Raw genomic sequence first — 21391 nt, 5'->3', positions numbered from 1 at the left:
GTTAAAAAAAAACGTATTTTTTTAATATATATATAAATAAAACAAGGGCACCAACTCATCAAAAAATAAATAAATATCTAAGACCCGCGAAGATCCAACGAAAGTAAGTAAAATTATTGAAAATTTTTTAAACGGTTTCTTATAATTATGAAAGTATACATTGTCGTACAAAACTATTACCAACCCTTTTTTTTTTCTCGCTGGAAAAACACATTTATGTGTTTCCCCCACATGAGGTGGGGGGGTATGTGGGACTCGCCGGCGCTGAAGGCGCCGGAATACCCACTAAAAAACCAGCGGTACCCACTCCATCTTGTCGGGGGACGTCCCGGGATCGCTTGCGCATACTACCGTGCTGTCCCAACGGTTGGCCCGCTTCTGCGGGCCTCCAAATCCTAGGGGGTACTCGGGGTACAGAGACCCCCTGGCCCCGGCGACACTCACGGCGGGAGGAGAAGATGCGCATAGCGCCGGCGTCTTCTCCCCGGTCTTCTTCGACGAAGCGGGTCAGCGGACGCACTCTCCTCGCGCTCCCGCTCCGCGGCCTCCTTCTGCGACATGACATTTTCGCAGAAGGAGACCATCTCCATCCAGCACCTTTCGCTACCAAGCATGGCATTTATCACGCTCGGCAGCGAAAGGTCTCCGCCGATTAAAGTCGCCAGAGAAAGGCGCTGAGGCCCCAAAGCGGCACACTCCATCAGAGTGTGGCATGCCGTGTCCGTAGGCACACCACACTCGTGGCAGGAGGGCTTTACCTCCCGCCTGACTATTCCGTGCAGGTACTTACCGAAGTACCCATGTCCAGTAAGCACCTGAGTCAGTCTGAAGGTCAGTGTGCCGCCTTTTCTCGTTACCCAGCGACTCAAGTGGGGACGAATCGCCTCCACTGTCGCCAGGCCTGCTGATGGGGACCTCAGATCCTCCTCCCACCTGCGAATCAGGGCTTGCTGGGCGAGAGTCCTGATTCGCAGCACCTCCTCCAACCCTGGACGGTCGCCACGCGACCTCACTTCCGCCCGGAACCGGTACACTTCCGCGAGCACCTCCGCCTGGAGCTCCCAAGGCGGATCGCCCGCGAGAAGTGTTGCCGCCGTCCACGACATCGTACGATATCCGCGTATCACCCTCACCGCTATGATTCTCTGCGGCCTTCGCAAGAGAACCTTGTTCCGAGCGGTGAGAGCGTCCACCCAGATGGGAGCACCGTACAGAGCCATGGACCGCACAACACCGGCGTATAATCGCCGGCATGGCGTTTCCGGCCCTCCTACATTTGGTAGGAGCCGGCTTAAGGCAGCAGCAGCGTTGATGAGCTTCGGGCCAAGTTGGACAAAATGCTGCCCGAAGCTCCATCTTCCGTCCAGGGTCAGGCCCAGATACTTCATGTGGGCATGCACCTTAATCACCGTCCCCTGGACGGTGATAAACGCCCCTCGAGGGGGGCCTCGACGTGGACCGTGGAATAAGAGGGCCTCCGTTTTTGAGATGGAGACCCTCAAGCCCAACATTCCTATGCGGTCCACTGTGAGCGACGTACCGACTTTGGCCAGGCGAGCCGCCTCCTGATAATTCCGCCCTGTCGCCGTGATGAGAGTGTCGTCCGCATAGCACAACACCCCCATTCTGGGAAGGACGGATGTCCGCAGGAGCCAGTCGAAGCCAACGTTCCACAGAATTGGGCCGAGAACTGACCCCTGTGGAACGCCACAGCCTACCCGACGCCGGACAAGACGCCCATCGCCCCCCTCCCAGAGGACTACCCGGTCCTGGAGGTATGCCCCCAACAGCCTCCTGAGATAGGAAGGCACCCCGTGGTATCGGAGTGCCTCCCCAATAGTCTCGAAAGGTAGACTATTGAAGGCGTTCGCAACATCTATCGATACTGCCAGAACTACGTCCCCTCGGGCCACCGCATCCGTGGTCCGGGTTTTCAGGGCGTCCAGGGCGTCGATAGTTGATCGAACCGCCCTGAACCCGTACTGAGCCTCTGACAGACCCGGCCCCACCTCGTCGAGGTGCTGAATAAGACGGGCAGCGAGAATTTTTTCGAAGAATTTGCCCGTCTCGTTCAGCAGCACAATCGGCCTGTATGCCGAGGAAGAATCTGGCGGTCGACCTTGCTTTGGCAACAAGACCAACTTTCCCTCTTTCCAAGGCTTTGGAAACTGCCCGCTGCACAGACATTGGTCGAACAGCTCCCGAAGCCTTACGCCTAGGTATTCCAGAGCGTCACATAGAACACGCCCTGGAATCCCGTCTGGGCCCGGCGCAGTATTTTTGGCCCTCAAGCGGCCGAAGGCCACCTCCATCTCCCGCTCCGTGATCAGTGGTGGAGCCACTGTGTCGTCAATCATGGAGCGAGGGACCATCTGTGGAGGGACATGCTCACCTGGATGGGGGAAAAGTTCCCCGACCAGGCGCAGGAGCAGATCCGATGACATTGTCTCTGTCACGGGGGCACCCTGCGTGCGGAATTTTCCACGCACACCGCGGAACGGACGCCCCCAGGGGTCCCGGTTCAGGCCCGCCAGTAGTTCTTCCCTAGCTTTCTCCTTGGCCTGACTTATCGCCAGCTGTAGGTCTTTTTTCAGCTGACGATAAGCGGCCAATAGCTGTCCCTCCAAGTCCGCATCAAAACCGTTGCGCCTCCTACAACGCACGTAAGCCCTTCGCGCCCGGCTGCACGTCGCCCGAAGCTCTGCTATTTCGGGCGACCACCAATACACCTGCCGGCGCGGAGCTCTATGCCGGAACCTAGGCATGGCAGCATCGCAGACCTCTTTGAGGGCACTGCGCATGTGGCCCGCTAGCTCTTCTGCACTGGTGCCCTCCCACCTTCCTGTGGAACCCCACCGCTGTACGATGGCAGCCTCCCTGGCCAGCTCACGATCTAGCTGGCTAAGAGACCACCTCGGAAGCGTGGTTGGCACCCTAGAGGGTTCCACCGACCTGCGAGAGGTAGAGATCTCAAACCGGATGTACCTGTGGTCCGACAGAGTCTCCACCTCCTCCTCTACTCTCCAATTCAACACTCTGCGTGCTACAACATGGGTGGCGAAAGAGAGATCCACCACGGATCCCCCCTGTGGCCGCACGCACGTGTAAACCTGCCCCCTGTTGAGTAGGGACAGGCTGGAGAGTAGTACCCACACCTGAATGGCCCTTCCTCGCGGATTCGTGGCAGGGTTGCCCCAGGCACGTGATTTAGCATTGAAGTCGCCCAAGACCAGTATTGGCCTCGGTGACTGCCTGGTCACCGCAGCTCTGATCGAGCCGAGATAAATCTCGAACTCTGCCAGGCCGCGGTTGGGAGAGAAGTACGTACCCACAACAACGAATTCTCTCCACCCTGCCACTACGTAACCCGAGCCCCTCTCAATGAGTGAGAGAGAACTCGTTTCACTCCGGGTAGTAACCACCACGGTGCCGTCCAAGTCTCCTAACCAGTTAGGTAGGGGAGGGACATAATATGGCTCGCAGGCCAGAGCCAGGTCGATCTGCCACTCCGCCATGGACTGCAGCAGCAGGTCCTGCGGCGCGGCGCAGTGGTTGACGTTCGTCTGGAGGAACTTTATGTTTGTGCTCATGTTGATATTGAAGCTTCCTCCTCGGCCTGGCGCCATCCGACATTGGTGGTAGTCTGGGTGCCTAAGACCACCGTACCCTTTGTGATGGGGGGGTTGCACTCCCCTGATCCCATCACGTGCCCAGAAGGCCTGCCAGCGTCTGCACACACAGCACAGCGCAGTTTCTCGGTACAGCCCACAGACTTGTGGCCATCTACGCCACACCGGAAGCATAGACCCCCCCGTTCCGCTTTGGATGGGCAAAGCACCTTCGTGTGGCCAAGGCCCATACACTTGAAGCAGCGCAAAGGGCGCTGCTCCAATACGAATACCTTGGCCGAGCTCCACCCTACGAGGAGGCGACCGGCATCTGATATCTTCTTCGCCGCTGTGAGAGGTCAGGTGACGCGGACCATTCCCATATATCCGGGACCACGCTGCAACACTCCGCATCTGACTGAGTCAGGGGAGCAGTTCCCTGCACGAGCAACTGCAGCGATCGATTTATCTTTGGTGACTGAATCATCCAATCCCGTCACCTTAAGGTCCACTCGCTTTACAGGTCGAACGACGCTTGCGACTCCATCCAGCACAGTGCGGAGCTTCTCAGCAAGCTTATCCGCCTGCTCCGCCTGTGCTTTCGGCAGCTCGAGGAGTCTGGCTCCCGTCGCCGATCGTCGAACCCTAAGGCCGCCACAGATTCCAATATCCTGAAGCTTAACGCCCTGCTCCGCGCGCTCCAGGATGTGAGTGTATGTAACGCCCTTCTCCTGCGCATCCGGCTGCAGAGTAACCATTACTGCAGCTCTGCGAGGAGCAACCAGCCTCGGTTTGGCCACCGGCGGAGCCTTCGCCACTGTTGATGGTACTGTGGCGGACGCTGCGGCCGAGGGGGAAGCCTTTTTCTTCTTTCTCCCCTTTTTAACCACGGTGGACCATGATGTCACCTGGGCCTCCCGTGGTTGGGACTCCGACGTGGTCGGGGTGGCTGATGGGCACGTAGTCGGTGCCAGCGGGACTGACTCGACTGCAGGCACCCGTTTCGGCGCCTGTGCGGGTTTCGGTGGTGGGGTCGGATGGACCACTTACGCGTATGTAGGTGCAGTTTTCTGCACTACAGCCTGTTTCTTGTCCGCGGCCAGAGGGGGACGAAGCACTTTCGCTGGAAGGAGACGGTCCTGAATTCCTTCCATTTGAGCTTTAATCATAAAGCCCACCGACGACATTATAGAGGCCTTAAATTCCTCCAAAGCCTGTGTGTCCCGCACAGTGCTGGTGGACGCCTCATTTGCCACTGCCACCGTGGTCCGCATTTCCGCAAACTCACGGCGGTGGGCTTTTAACTCAGTCTTGAGGCTGTCCACCTCCTTGCGCAGGCGGCCATTATCAGCGCGAAGCCTGCGCGTCTCTTCCGCCTCGGTCCTTGATGCCAGAGCATCTACGATGGACTGGAGCGAAGATGCAGATTCTTTGAGCTTCTTGATGAAGCCACCCTTCAGGTTGCTGGATTTCTGGGCAATCTCCAGAATAAGTGCTGCATTGGGACCAGCCTTCGCACGCAGCTCCTCTGCACCCAATTTTAGAGGATCCTCAATACGGACCTCCGAGGTAGAGGATTCCTCAGAGTCAAGCGCGATCACAGCCGTCTCCTTACGGAAAGCCCGACTTCTCAAGGAGCGCTCAAACGCCTCCTCCCTAGCCTCGGCGGCCTTTGCCTTAAGCTCGGCTTTGGCGCGAGCGAGGCCAGTTCCGCGTCCCTTGGAAGTGAGCTTCCCCCGGCTAGCACTGTTACGTTTCGCCACCGATCTGATTTCGGTCTCCATATCCGAACCGGAATCAAAGAGCGCGAGGCCCACAAGTGGGCGTTTACGCCCAGCATTTGCGTCGGACGACGACAACTCCGTGTCGTCGTCCATCAGAACAAAAAAAAAAAAAAACCAACGAACAATCAAACGAAACAAAAGAAAACAAAAATACCCTATATAAATTTAAAAAATGAAAATAATTGAACAACAAAAACAAATCAACAAACAACAGTGAAAACCAACATAACCAATCTCAAGACGAAACAACAATCCATTTGCACAGCCGAGTTCATAATATGTCACAACAGAAACAACAAAAACCCTTAAAGAAAGCCAAAGTAGTCGTAAAAACATCCACAACGCATAGATAACGCAGCCAAAGCCACGATGTTTCGCTTCAGTTATTATTCGTAACTTGCTTAGCAACATTCGCTCGAGATAACGAACACGTCCGCACGCTACGACGGTCAACGACGAATCAACCAAACTATTACCAACCCTGTGTAGTAATAGGGGTAACAAGTTTATAGGTATACTTGTTTCTCGTTTTAATAATTTATACGTCAGAGTTAATATTACACTCCTTTATGCTTTTACGAACAAACGCATGATCAAATACATATTGAGAAGCGAATTGATTTTTTTCACCAAAATTTAGGTACATTTTAACACAGGTAACAAATATTCTATAGGACAAAAATTATTTAATATGACATAAGATTTCATAGATCTTGCTAAGTGTTTGTAGTACTGAGATACGTCTATAGTTATTAGTTCCGAAGTACTCCCGATTAAGAAAAATAATAATTTCTTGATTGACATTATGTCAGGAAATACGCAAAAAAAAATTGTGGTAGGTCTTTGGGTAAGCCCGTCTGGGTGGGTAGGTACCACTCACTCATCACACATTCTGCCGCCAAACAGGTATAAATAGTATTGTGTTCCAGTTTAAAGTGTGAGTGAGCCAATGTAACTATAGGCACAAGGGACATAACATAGTAAGAAATAATTATTTATCATTTATTTTTTATTTACAAAGAACGATATGTCACTAAAATATGAGAGAGGACACTGATTTCTGTAATACAGGTCTTTGAGCCTAGCTCAGAAATCAGGGACTTCATTATAATTTGTTACTTTTTATGTGAATAAAGATTATTATTATTATATTATCATATTAGTTCCCAATGTTAATGACGTATTGGCCATGTAGATATAGTTAATATTTTTTACAGCTTCAATATCAATTGATGGTGACCACATACCTGATCTAATGGCCACCTGGTCCATTTGCCCTACAAAATAAAATATGGACTGTCACCAAAGAGATTCCGATAAGAGTTGCAAGATCCTGGAGCACCTTTCGAGCCTTTGTTCCTGGACCTCAATTCTCAGTGTCATCAGAATATGAGAATGAGTGTATAGAGTGCGTGTTTACTCTGTGTTTGTGCACACGTGCACATATTAGGTATCTAATGCGCAGTTATCTAGTCTCCGTTGGTTTTGTAGACCGAAATCAATCAAAATATATCTAAATCAATATGTACCTACAACCGCAACATTCATCTTATTGACAATTTTGCTTGCTTGTTTGTTCAGCAGTTTGCAGTTAGCATGAACTGTGTACTAATCGAAACATATAGTAATTTAATATTATGAAAGTTTGAAATTAACTATTTAGACAATATAGTAAGTTTATATATTGGATATTTTTTATGATATCGTTTATGTACCAAACCAGAGTAGCCAGAGAGAAGAGTTGCGCTTTCCACGTGAACGAAAAAAAAAGGGCAGAAAATAAAGTATAAGCAGATAGTCGATTTCACTCGATATTTCATACTTTGTGTGTATTATCTTTATATCTTATTATGTATATAAAAATTTCATTAATAATATACATATTACAACCTTACATGTACATTTGCGTTGATTTAGAGCGAATGATGAAAATAACTTTTATTTTTATAATGTTGTTTTAATTAAATTATTGATTTTTATAAAAAAAACATAAATAAATTAAAAATATTAATAATAACCCAAACGTACTCCTATATATCGACAGCTTGAGACATATTTTATAGCACACTATAAATTAGAAGTGCCGTAAACATAAATCTCGACTCACGTCAAATAACATAAAAAAACATGCTTTGGCTTTAATATTAAAAATCAACCTGCCGATGCCTCGGAACGGTAATTGAAAAATATAAATTATACGTAAATAACATGTCACATATGTATAGGTATCTAAATGTTTGCATTGCGATAGTACTTTTGTAATAATACCCTGCGAAATCATCGTAATTTTTTCGCCTCATTTTCATTTATTGAATAAGAAAAAGTTCAAAACGTCGTTTACTCCACGATTGGATTGAATATACTACTTAGATTGTTAATGATTATAGTAACTAACTATAGCTAGTAAGTAACTATAATCATTAACAATCTAACTGGGTAACCTGATTTAACCTAAATATAAAATACTTTATATTTGTCAAGGAGCGCTCAAACGCCTCCTCCCTAGCCTCGGCGGCCTTTGCCTTAAGCTCGGCTTTGGCGCGAGCGAGGCCAGTTCCGCGTCCCTTGGAAGTGAGCTTCCCCCGGCTAGCACTGTTACGTTTCGCCACCGATCTGATTTCGGTCACCGTATCCGAACCGGAATCAAAGAGCGCGAGGCCCACAAGTGGGCGTTATATTATGTCGTAATACATAATATAACTAATGGTATACGCATTTTTTTCCGAAATCATTAACAATTATTGTCATATTTCAGCCAATTTACATAAAATATTAATGAATTAAACTCTTAAACCTCGTGAATCACTCTATTCTTTGATAGAAACGGTATGAAAATCCGTTCGGTAGATTTTGTTCGCGTTCAGACAGACTGACAGACGCGGCGGGGGTAACTTTCTTTTATAATTTACGGTGATAATAAGCTAACATCGTTTGATTCTTAGAGGGAACGTTTTTGTATATTGTATGTTGCTGTTGCCTTACAACAAAATTGGTAAAAATAAAAGCTTAATAAATAATACTTATTTTAGTTTCTATGTTATAATAACAATAAATATAATACAGGACAAGTAGATTTAAGTTAAATAAGATAGGTTTCACTCTGTGCTGGTTGAAGAACAATTTATTAAATCTACTTTTTCTTAAATACAAAAATGTTTTAAGTTATCAATTTAGCGGAATGTATATGTATATTACCGGTAATCACGGAGGGTTAATTCCACGGAAATTCTTTTTTGATACTTAGCAATCAGAAATATAACTTGGTTTTTCAGAATTTCTTATATAATTTTTATCGATTTAACGTATATTGATTTAATTAATTGATTGTTTACCGGTAAGCTTACGTACTAAGATATAACATTATAAGTGATGAAGCATGAACTCAAGAGTAGATACTAACAATTTTGGTTTTTGCTTTTATTTTATTGGAGGACAGGAACTCACTATCCTTCATGGGTTGTTTAAATGACCTGTATTAAGGATAGCTTTTTACCAACCCCGAAATGGATAAGCAGTAAGCGTAGAGGTTCATATATGTAAATATTAACTTCTTAATCACAAATTTGTTTCTACTCGACACAACTCGTACCTCCATGATAAATCAATGACATCAATTTCCCAATGTTTATGGTATCTTTTATATTAATTTTAAATTGTAAAATATTATGTTTGTAAAAATGATAGATAATCGTCATTAATATAGTATATAAATAGGCAAAGACAATATAGTATAGTGGTTTTCTGTTTGTTAACCGATTTGCCGGTCATTAGTGTTAACAATAAATTAAAAGTAAGAGTAAACAATTGACTCTTCCAAACATAAAAAATCATATTATGTGTTTTCCTCAAATTTTCAACAATGACTCTAATCGAATTTCGACCACTGAGCGAACAATAGTAGTAATAAATCGTATAATATCTAATATTGATTATTATATACTGGTTGGTCACTTGTACAAATCGAAATCGAAATAATCACTTAATTAAAAATAAAAATATAACCCTGTGACATTATTCACGCACGGCCATCAGATCCCAAGCTACGCAGAGCTTGTACTTTGGAAAGTAGACAACTAATGTACTACAAATACTACTTTTCTTTTGTAAATACATACTTATATAGATAATTAAACCCAGACTCAGGACAAACAGACATGTTCATGCACACAAGTGTCTGTCCTGGGTGGGAATCGAACTCACAACCCTCGGCGTGAAAGGCGAGTATCTACCAACCACGCCAACCGGCCCGTCAACACGACTACCCCACCCCACCCACAATAGCCAAATAACTCAAAAGAAAAAATTATACCCAGTATATGTATACAATTATACACCCAAATCTGTCCAGGAATTTAATTAAAATTTATGATGGAATAATAAAAATCTCATACATACATACATAAACCCATACTACTTTCATGGGCATTCGTGTAAAAAGTTAAAACAAGCGCGTATGCATTGCAAGTTTATGTAAAAAAAAACATAATATTACGCCATGTTTGCTATATAATAAATGGATACTAATTTGACAGAGCAAATTAGGGAATTCCCATACAGTCTTATCAAAAATTTATATTATAATCAAATGTAATCATTTAAGATAGCAAAGTTTTACTCGTAGAATAGTTTTACCATTTCTTATTTACAAAACATAGTATGACTAAATACAGTTATATAATGCGCTATATGCTTTACTTCTCATAGTAAATTTAGTTCATATAGCGTCTCTGAAGAATGTCACATAGTATTTTTAACAAAAAACAAAAATTTTAAATATATAGAATCCTATTGTGAGAAATTCTCTCCATATAAGTCGCAAGTGAAAGCTCTTTTCACAAAAATTATAGATACCTACAGAAATAAATTAATATAGATATCTTACGAATAATGGATAATTATAGAACAAAATACGGCTTACGAAATATTTAGAAAATATTTAAATATGTGACGATGAAATATCTTGAAAAGCACATTAACTTGTCGTGTTAAACGATATTTGAGAGCCGATTCTGTTAGACTAACTTAGTCTAGTTAGTTTAGACTCACTTTAGACTAAACTAATTTAATATAAACTACAACGAAAACATATGTTTCTGATAGTAAGTCATATTAATTTATTTTGATCACTAGTTTCATATCATTCCAATTGGATGGAAAAAACGGGATTGGAAAAACAGGGATTGGAAAAAAAACATAAAAGACTGAATTAGATATTAATAAACTAGACTACGATTACCTACAAAATTAATATATAAAATGGTTGAGCGCCTAAGCGTGACCCTTAAGGCAGTGTCCCATTAAGACGATGCCAATTTGGTTATGTTCAATGCATCCAAGATGCAGGCGTGTTTGTTTTCCGCCAAAAAGAGGAAATTCCAGCTACCTCCCTCTTTCCAAAATGTGTCCGTATCTATAACTGACCACCCTGACCTTCTTGGCGTTACTCTCACGTCGACTCTAAATTTCGGCTCTCCAAAGTTTAAATAGCCGTTCGAAAGCTTGGTTTCCTGTCCAAAGTGAGACGTTACTTTACTCCAGAACAACTGCTCAGCTTATATAAAGCACAAGTAAGGTCATGTATGAAGTACTGCTCTCACCTTTGAGATGGCTCTGCTAAGTAACACCTTCTGGCTCTACAGTTAATTGAGAGGCGTGCCAAGAGGCTGATAGGAGACGACACATTGGTCGAGCCTAGGCTCCAAAGTCTCGAACATCGACGTGTGGTTGCATGACTTTCAGTCTTCTATCGGATACATTTCGGAAAATGTGCTCAGGAATTACACGAACTGATTTCTCCCGCCCCCTATTATCGAACGGCCAGGCAAACGCGAGCAAAGCGCCATATGACCATTCGCACTGCGAAGCTGTGGATTGCTTTGCCTGAGTCCGTATTTCTTGATAGGTACAACGTTGGTGTCTTCAAATCCAGACTAAACAGGTTTCTTATAGGCAAGCGTGCTACATCCTAGACAGTGTCGATGCTTAACATCAGGCTAGGTAACGGTCAAACGCTGGTCTATTAAGTGTAAAAAAAATAAAATGTATACCTCAGATGCCGAAAGCACGATGTCACTATTTTCAGTTTATAGGTTGAGCGTGCTGGTTTCATGATAATATGCTATAAGCAATTAAGTTTGTGTTCACTTAACAATATATAATTCATATTCACGACTCTTATTCGTGTAATCTGTAAAAGTGATTTTAATTTAATTTTTAATGATAATTATTAACAATCCTTAAATGTAATGAATATAATGTATTGTTTCATTTTCGTAATTACCTACTGAATATATCTGAAGGATCGATTCTACTACCTAGGTCATCTTGATCATCTTTTAAGGAATGGCTCCTTAGGTCTTTTAATCGTAAGAAGTCAAAGTACGTACGTAAATTTTATTTTAAATTGTAATTTAAAGTACCTATATTAAATTACAACATTATTAGAACCCCAAATAAAATGGAAACCTCTCTCTTGCTGCAATAATAATAATTAAAATATTATCTAAACCTATAAAACAAATCAATCATTATTTATATATAATATATATGAAAATCTAACTTTATTAAATACTTTTATTTTATAAACAAATTTAATATATAAAATCTCTTCTAAATAATATTTAGAAGAGATTTTATATATTAAAATGTTTCCGATTTAAATAGATAAAATTTACGAATTTTGCAGTTTGAAGAACATGTTACGGGGATGAAAATATTTGATAATATTTTTTACAATAACTTAAATCGTGTTAAAAGAATAAGAAGACAAACCATATGTATGCGAGAATTTACTTTTAAGACTATTATTATTAGTTATTAAATACATGAATGAAAGTACTTATTGTTGAATTTTTTGAAAATTATTTGTTTGAAATGTATCCAACAATAGATAATTTCGGGCGCTAAATTCGAATATGGTATTGTTTTTTTATCACTTAAGGGTTCTTAGATAAGAAACCATTATTCGACAGACAATTTTACCCATGCATACCTGTGTAATTGTTAACTGCAATGTACTGCATCAATAAATGAACGTAATATATTGTACAACTACAATATTTTTTGGTTTTGTTTATGAAATTTTATTTAGGAACTACTCTACTAGGAAAACGATGTTTTCGAAAAGTGTATTACCTACAGGCAAATTATAAATTGAATCTAATAAAAAAAGACACTATTACGTTCCTTTAAATTTAATTTTACAAGCTTTATAAATTTACTTTAATACCATATTTTAAGATTTTCTTGATTTTACGACGGGCGGCAGGCGGCACGTTCCCATATCGCGACTCATATCAACGCCTTGCTTCTACGTAACAAAGATATGGCTGTGACGAAGGGAAAGAGGATTAAAAATTCATTTAGCCGCTTTTATGTTCGCCGATAATCCAGACATTATCAAGATATCAATTCAAGAGGATTAAACTCGCCTAGTTAAATTGAATCCACGCGATAACAGCTAATTATCTAGTGTTGATAATATGTATTTGACAAAAATTACGTTTAAATTTTATGAATGCAAAAGAAAGACAAATACCTAGGGTATTTACACGTTATCCGATATGATGCGATATGCATTATAAGCATTAAAGTGATAAGGTAAATGTAATAATTTAAAAAAACAAAGCAGAAATGAGTTAATATACTTACTTTTTTTTTAATATTTTCGTATCTGCGATTGGTGATTTATAATAAAATAAATTATAATTTATTTCCTTTGTTAGAAAAATATATGAAACGTGTCTGAAAATATTACCTATATATTATCGACTAATGGTAATACTTTGAATATAAAATGCTTTTTGAAACATTCAACTGCATTATCTTATTGGTTTATATTAGACCTTCCTTGTTTTATTGAAATTACTGCTTGGGTTTGAACAAAAAGAACTATAATATGACGTAAAAACTTTAATGGTAATTGCATGTAGGTTTACTTGGTAGAAGCGCTCTGTACAAGCCCTCTATTCCGATATTCTATCATCAAACTGCAATACTAATCGTCAGTATTTTGGTGTGAGTCAACCAGTCACTTCAATCTTATCTAAAATCACACATCAGGCACAAGGGACTCAACCTCTTAGTTCCCAAGGTGTACCAACCAACATGGGCGATATAGGGAATTATTAATATTTGTTACAGAGGCAATGTCTATAGCCGGTGGTGCCAATTTACCATCACGCCGTCCATTAGCACGTCTGCTCACGTATTTTATAAAAAAAATATTACTACCTACCTACAACGAGACGTATAAAAAAGTACTGACTTTCTTGCTAGTTCGTTAAAGCTCTCGGTAGAATCGACAGTTGGCGATTTAACTTCATTTTTTATTTTTTATATATTAAAAAAATAATTTTTGAAATCAATAAAACCCAGCCAACTAGAGATAGCTCAGTGACTAGAACACAAGGACCTTAACCGAAGATTAAGACGCACTGCTGAGTTTTCATGTGCTTCATATGTATTTATAATTTATCTCAGACACATTCTACATCTACATTTATCAGCTTACATCTCTTTTGGAAATTAAGATCCAGAAATTAAATTAACACAGATAGCTACCGTTCCAGTGTGTGATGTATGTAGGTGATACACGCCAAGCCAAGTTCCGCGTTTTCTATTCACTTATCCTAATTCGTCTCGTCTGTTAAAGTCAATCAACATGTATATTGTTGTAGTTGAGTCTATACCTGGCTGGTAATAAAGAAATAAAGTTAGTTGTCAAAGAGGTCTATAATTTACAACTTGGTGGCAACGGTTTTGTTAAATATTAATTATTAATATATAAAATGTAAGAAGTGCGCTAAATTTATAAAAGAAACGTGTAAAAAGAATTACTTATTTTCGAGGAAATGTGATTGACTATTATAAAGCAAGATATATTTATTTCATTCAAAATGGAACACGCGCGACCACCATCTGAACTAAAAATGGACGGCGGAGGTCTCGTCAGCCGGGCTGGTGCACGGAAAAAAATGTGTTATTAAAAAAGTTTGATAGCCATTTTAATGTTAAATCAAATGTCACATTGATGAGATATAAATTTTTCTCTCAGCGCTGCGCCTTCTGAGTAAAAGTTGTGAATTCTTGACATTAGAAGAGCATTTGATCAAAGATCGAATTGTACGCGGTGTTCATCAAATTACGGCCAGGGATCGTTTACTGAGATGCGATGAGTTAAATTTAGAAAAAGCGATAAAGATTTGTCAGGCAGAAGAAATATCAAAGGAAAGTGAACGTCGAATGAGCAATAAGAGTGGTGTCGCGGGCACCGCGTACGTCGATCGCGTACTGAGAGGTCGCAGCCAAGGTGCAGTTCCGGGTTGGAGGGCTCGAGCGCAGACTAGTAAGACTGATAGCAGTTCGACTTCGGGACGCCAAAGTTAACGTAACATTAATGCGGGTAAAAGGTCTTGTTCAGGGTGTGGTTTTATATAATGTGAAATAAACGGTGAGTGTCCGGCGCGATATCTTCGGTGTTTTTCTTGTGGTAATCAAGAACACGTTTCGCGTATATGTAAGTTGTATCGTTTTTCAAACAATGCTCATAACAAGGCATGTAAATGGAATTGAAAATATCATAACATCTTCAATTTCTTTAATCCTAGTAACATCAAAGCCGATGATAATTTTTTAATTTCTGTTATAGCAGTTATAGACTCAACTACAACATATATAAAATGACAAAACTACTGTTTTATTGAAAACAAGTCACGACTTCTTGTAATTTTTGGATTAAATAAGAACGATGTACATCATAGTATAAATATCCGGTGCATTTTAATAATATCTACTACATTACATTACACCGGTAATGACTAAGTCTGATGATTTAATTAAAAGTATACTACGTCTTGTGTTGATATTGTCCACCAGTTAGGCGTGACGTGTTAACGACCTGCAAGACTGCTGTCAAAGAGCAAATAGAGTGAGGGTAAACACGTGGGTTGTGTTTGCGGAGAGTCGGGCCGCCGTGTGATCGTCAGTGAACTCGGCGGTGGTCGTGTCTGCGCCAACGCGTTTGTAATCCTACGCCTTTTAGGTATTCTCAGCTATTATATCGCGCTACGGATTATTTACAATCACCTTTCGATAATACCTTACTACACAAGAGCAATATATTTAAGATTTGCTTTTGAATCTTCTTTACACTGTTATTATTATACTCTAGATCTCACTCATAGAAAATAAAACACGAAGTATTTAATCCTACAAGCTACAGCGGCCTTAGGTAGGACTTAGCTAGGACGTGTATTAATACGTAGATATTTGTAAAATGTTATATACAGTCTTATTCATAAGAGTACCCTAAAAAATGAACAAATAAATAAATCGACTATACCCCCACCACAATATCAGTCTTTATTATTTGGTTAAGCTTAGTGCTTAAATAAGATGAATTTATAATTATTTTATTACATCTAATATTGCATCAAAATTCGTTATTTACCTTTTTTTTAATACATCCACAGGCTCAAAGGTGCCCGTGCCTTTTTTTAATTACAATTAGTTTTTTATATTTAAAGTTCAAATAGGTAGGTAATGTTAATCTGTTCAGATAATTATTATTTCAAGTTATTTTGTCATATTTTTATATGACGGTAAATTAATATTATGAAATAAAAACTTCAAGATGTAATCACTAAATATTTATTACGTCCTTGAAATATTTACTAGATAATACTATGCACAAATATACTATGTGTAAAAACTATCCTTATAGTAAAATTAAATGTTGTCGAACTTTCCTGTTGATTATTTTATTTATTATGATAAATTTTGATTTCTCGACGTCGACATAATTAACTGTCACGTATATGCATACATAGGTACATACACGTTTTAAATCATAAACGCAAAATCTAACTAACATTTGCGTAGAGATTTAAATATGTCTTCGTAGTATCTACTGTGTTAACTTTTATTATATATTATTGCGAACATATGAAAATATTGGAAGCCAAACAAAAACTTCTAAATTCTAAACTACAAATTAGGTAAAGATTAATTAAAGAGTCCCTTTTATTCAATAAAAAAAAGAAAGAGGTTATCACTCCCTTACATAAGTTTTATATTTCGAGAAAACAGTCTGCAAGCCGTCCACTGCAGCTTAAGTCCTGCAAGCTCATTTTGAAAGGAACATTTAACAATTTTGTACCACGCTGCTTTAGTTTGCATGGGCAATGAGGGCTTAGCGATGTTTTGTCTCTAGATGGATTATAAATAAAATTAAGCTTGTGAAAATTGACAAAACAAGTCTAAACAGTGTCTCTTGCTCGGAATAAGTAGCTTTATTATTATTTAAATTTTATAAGTAGGCTTACTATAATTTATCTTACTTTAAAAATACTTTTATTTTATTATTTCATTATACACTTACCCCATATAACTACTAAATACACATTTGAAACAATTAGTGACAACCGACGTAATCCCTTCAGGTAAAAAGTATTGTACACCAAACAATAAAAACAATATGGGCAGAATACAATTCCAATACGGTTTCTATGTCTTTCTGTAGTTGGAGTAAGCATCTATTGTTTAGATATTCAGCTAATGCTGAACGACACTTTAAAATATTTAAAGTCCCTTTAAAACTAAAAAGATTTTTTACCTGTTATCATATTATACATGTTTGTATTAGATATATAAGTTCGACATTTATTTGAAACAAAATATAAGTATTAAAAATAATTAACCTTTGCTTGTAATATTAGTATGTTCGTAGTTTCGTACCTACACATACTTATATATTATTGTTATGTTATATTATTTATTCTTATCAAATAATTTTATTATAAGTATGTATTTAGTAAAATTTAATTTAAAAATTACGATTTAAAAGTGTTCTCCAGAACCTAATTTAATAAAGTAATTTTTTTTTGCATCCGTTTCCCACACAGTACACGCATTTTGTGAACATAATATTTATTGTCATATTATTATTTTTAATTATTATGACATAATAATATTTCAAATTACTGATAACGATTTAATCATTTGGCGACGTATTTTCATTGAAAAATCCTACGCGGGAAGCGATGCGGCGGCACTTTTGAAGCTGCCTTCAAAATGCCCTCAATAAGCATCAGTTTACATATCAGTTAACAACATTCCTACGCGCCTTACTTCCTACTATTTAAGGGTAAGTACAAACCAAAGGAAAAAAATTAACAATTCGACACATAGTATAGTCAGCCTTTTATTCCACATCAAAATGTTTACAATTCAAATGTTTCTTAGTCGTGTTAGTATATTTTAACTTATTAATCTAGTGTTAGTGTGGTTAGTTATTTTCTTGTAATGTCGATACCGTTTGGGTGAAGGCCTCCTCTTTCTCCTTTTAGAATCCTCTATCTCTGACGAAAATCATTCAATCTTGCCCTGTTTTCTTAACAATATCATCAGCCCACCGTTTTGATCTACCGATGCTTTTTTTCCCTAATGGCCCCTTCCAACGCGTCACTATTGTTGTCCATCTATTGTCTTTAAGCCTTGAGATATGTCCAGCCTGTGTTAAAGCATCCGTTACTTTAGTTTTTTGCCTGATGATTGATCACATAATTTTATGTATTTTTCTAATGTTTGTATTTCTCTCCATTGATCTTTGTGTTAATATAATTGGTTACATACAACATTATTATTAGGAATTTTTAAAACGATAATCACAATTTATTTTAATTTGAATCATTATTATGAAATATTATTCAATAGTTATATGTCTCATTCAACAATCCACAATCATGAACTTCCACGTGTAGTTGTATGCCTTTTTTAAATGATAAATATGAAAATATTTCTTTGTAAAACCCTCAACGTTAACTTAGATAGCTTCCACGAACTACAAATCTGAACTATATAACTTATGATTCAAAAGTTAAATTTTAGTATATATTTTTATGTTTCAATAAATTTTATAATTGTAACGTTTAGGTACATACACGCTACATTAGCCATACAACAGAATTGGTAAACATCTGAAATAAAGGTCGACTTGGCTCTCATAGACGGAATTAAGTAGGTATTTATGAGGTATATTTGGTAAGTCACTAGTTAGGCAAGAATCGTTTAATATGCAGATCATACATAGATTAACTAAAGTAGCGGATGTAATACTATATGTGTGTAGTTATATATATATATATATATATATATATATATATATATATATATATATATATAGTGTACCTTGAATCTATAAAAAAAAGGAAGTATCACAAATTGATATATTATTCTCAGGGCCTCCATGGTCTCAAGGCAGCTTCCAAAACCCGTAGGCTCTTGTGTGCGTTGGTTACATTGTCAATGTTACATATTCTGAAACTGCTGCCCTCACACCTCCTAATTTTAAGTCTATATATAATTTAGTAAGGGTGCGCGATGATAAATATAATCAGTCAGTCAAATAAACATACATACTTATATAAATCGGACGAAAATTAGCGAACTCTAAGGATCACGTAACCACTACAATAATTAAAATTTATTTCTAGTATTATTTAATAATACAAGATTTAAAAAAATTTAAAAAAACAATGTCAACTAATCTATTAAAATAATAATTTATTTCACAAGTTACCTATACGCTTAAAAACGCGCGGAACAACTAGTTAATAATTGTAAGAAAAAATGATTACGTATCAACGTTAAGTCACCTTAATATTTAAAATATTATGTTAATAGTTATAGGTACGCGTACACGCGTTTTGATTAGCTTTACGTAAGTACCTACTAGTAACTAATGTCATGTCATGAAAGTCGAGTTAAACATACTTTTAATAAATAAATTGTACCGGTTTGAGTTTGCTAGTAAGTAAATTTATATAACAATACAAAATGGAACCAGGAGAGGGTACCTAGTACTTTATATAGAGTCAAGTTATTCGGACCAAGAATATTTGCGTACGCAGAAAAACTCGCCAAGATATTCATCACACTCGGATGAATGTTTCAGAAACGCGATAAAAACAAATATACAAAAAGACAATAATTTCTAATTATAACGATGTGTTATATATTTTAGATTTATATTCATATTGTTCTTCTTCTTGAAGGAAATGTCTTCATTTATATATTCCAAATATGATAAAATTAATAAATACCCGGGGGTTACCCCGACACAAAAAACAACTCTAAAAAGTAAAAAATGTGTTTGTTGACTCATTATCTTTATTATAAGTACCTAGTAGTAGTTATATTTTAATATACGCGTCGTCGCGTCGGGGGCGCCATTTTAAATCAATCGGACCTGTATTCGTTTGTAAGACCCCTTTTTCAAGTATTATGATGTATAATTATGATCTTCAAACTCCTCAACAGATTTTATAATTTACTGCTAAGAACAATATCGAATACATCAATCAGAAAAAACAGCATAAAAATCGGTTGATATATTGATAGTTACAATACCATCTATATACAGATGCCCACACGCTTACGTCGGAGTTTAAAAATATGAATGAACACGACAAATTAAAAAAATAAAAATAAAATAATAATAATAATAATAAACACTAACATTTCATTTACATTTTATTTTTCATGCTAAAACACAACACATGAATGTGGTTTTTGTATCAGTTTTGTCTTTAGTCGAAAAGAATAAACACCTTTTTCTACAAATAATGCACTACACGTAATTGACCTTGTAAGTCTGCGAAGCTTGTCTTTCATGAAATACCTACCTGATTTCTTGCGATTCACGTGAAAATAATACCGCTTTTATTCCCAATAGGTTTATAGCAATTTTCTAGTTTGTAATATATCCAGAAAATAAATGTTAACCGAAAATTATATTCAAAATTAGTAGGTACATATTTTGACTGTATCGGCCAAAACTAATACGTTAAGCTAATTGTATTAATGACGAAAGAAGAAGACCTACAGTGAGAAATCTTAATAGGTATGCAAAATATAATGAAAGTTTGCTTCAGTATAGCTTGTATGTACACGAATACAACAGTTTTTTGTTTCATTCAAAAAAAGCAAGTTGTTATGATTTTAAAAGCACTTAACATTTCTAATAATAATAAAAAAAAAACAATTCTGAGACTGTTAGCAAATATTGAATAAAATAAATATTTTTTACTGATAGGTACGACAGATGAAGTCGAGATGGCCCAGTGGTAAGAACGCGTGAATCTTAACCGATGAACGTGGGTTCAAATCCGGGCAAGCACCTCTGAATTTTCATGTGCTTAATTTCTGTTTATAATTCATCTCGTGCTTTTCGGTGAAGGAAAACATCGTGAGAAAACCTGCATGTGTCTAATTTCATCGAAATTCTGCCACATGTGTATTCCACCAACCCGCATTGGAGCAGCGTGGTGGAATAAGCTCCAAAACTTCTCCTCAAATAGGGAGAGGAGGCCTTAGCCCAGCAGTGGGACATTTACAGGCTGTTACTTTAGGTACCACAGACTTGACATTGTATTGGGTGATTAATAGAGGGAATGTTTCAGATTTATAATGTCTTATACTACTTACTTACGGTACTTTTAGTACCTTCTATATTTTAATACCTTTCACATATAATGTTATAAGTAACATTAAAAAAAATGATAAGGTGAATGATTGATTACTCTTTTATTAACTTCATATACATATTATTAATAAGCACATATATTTTCATAATATAGATAGGTGGCCATGCAAACGACCAAGGGAAATAAGATGATATATCCCTTGTAACTGTAGTTACACTAGCTCACTGACGCTTCAAACCAGAACACAACGAAACTATGTATTGCTTTGTGGCGCGAGAATATATTATGTACGCGCATAGTTGAAAGCTTATTTTGATATTATAACTATTTTTTGATAATTCAGAAAAAAATGAAAAAATGTGCAATGAGCATTAGAAATACCGATAACAAAATCATCAAAAAGTATAGTTACGTTACCAATTTAAAGAAGTTTATTAATTATTAAAACAATAACGGCCTTACTTATAAACGTTGTTAAGCTAATGATAAGTTAAACAATGCTGTGTCTTCGTCT

The sequence above is a fragment of the Nymphalis io genome, chromosome 4 (assembly GCF_905147045.1).
Source record: "Nymphalis io chromosome 4, ilAglIoxx1.1, whole genome shotgun sequence".
NCBI lineage: Eukaryota > Metazoa > Arthropoda > Insecta > Lepidoptera > Nymphalidae > Nymphalis > Nymphalis io.
Note: the sequence above shows the minus strand (reverse complement) of the source record.